Here is a 1,282-nt window from a genome sequence, read left to right on the forward strand (position 1 = left end):
CATAATACAACCATAAGACATAATACAACCATAAGACATATTACAACCATAAGACATATTACAACCATAATACATAATACAACCATAAGACATAATACAATCATAAGACATAATACAACCATAACTGGACATTCACACCGCCGCTAACTTAAGTTCCAGGAATTCATCTTCACAGGAAGCTTCTCTCAGCTGCACGGAGGCAGATCTGTCGGTGTTTTGAGCGTCAATCAGAAAGTTTACATTTTTCAACTTTAAGGTAATGAGCTATGACGCGGTTCAGCGGCTAACGCCAGCAACCAATCAGAATATAGACGTCCTTCGCGCTGGCTGATCCGGGAGAAACATACGATGTAAACTTTGGTTCCTACCAGAACATTAATTCTGATGATGAGCTCATGATCGCTGTTGCTAGGTTACCTATTGTTTATAATATAACGTAGTTTGTACAAAGGGGCCAGTTAGCGTTAGCTGCTGGTCACATGGTCTCTATGGTCCCTCACAGTGAATCCTGCACAGGTCTGGTTGACTAGGTTGGTCTGGATCACTAGGTTAGTCTGGGTCACTAGGTTGGTCTGGATCACTACCATAACGCGACCCCCCCCATTAAGAAATATTTCACACACCATTAACCATTTTTAATACAAAACATAAGACATTATACAATCATAAGGAGAAATACACACCATAAACTGGACTAGTCAACACCGCCGCCTAACTTAAGTTCCAGGGAATTCATCTTAACAGGGAAGCTTATCGCAGCTCGCACCGGAGGCAGATAGGGTCGCGTGCTTTTGAGGGCAAGCAGAAAGTTTACATTTTTAAACTTAAGGTAATGTAGCTTAGGACGCGGTTCAGCGTGCAACGCCAGCAACCAATCAGATAAGACGTCATTAGAGACTGGCTAGATACGGGAGAGCTAAACATACGATGTAAACTTTGGTTACCTGCCAGAAACACTAGCACACACTTCTGATGATGAGACATGATCGATGTTGCTAGGTTACCATTGTTTTATAGTAACGTAGTTGGTACAAACGGGGCCAGGGCTTAGGCGATTGAGCCTGCTGGGTCCACATGGTCTCTAATGGTCACTCAAAGTGAATCCTGCACAGGTCTGGTTGACTACGGTTGGTCGGGCATCACTCGGTTTAGTATGGGTCACTAGGCCTGGTCTCGGATACACTATGGTCTAGTCTGGGTCACTAGGTTGGTATGGATCACTAGGTTAGGCTGGGTCACTAGGCTTAGTATGGATAAAAAGGTTAGTCTGGATAACTACGGT

This window comes from Etheostoma spectabile, chromosome 15 (assembly GCF_008692095.1).
Source record: "Etheostoma spectabile isolate EspeVRDwgs_2016 chromosome 15, UIUC_Espe_1.0, whole genome shotgun sequence".
Taxonomy (NCBI): domain Eukaryota; kingdom Metazoa; phylum Chordata; class Actinopteri; order Perciformes; family Percidae; genus Etheostoma; species Etheostoma spectabile.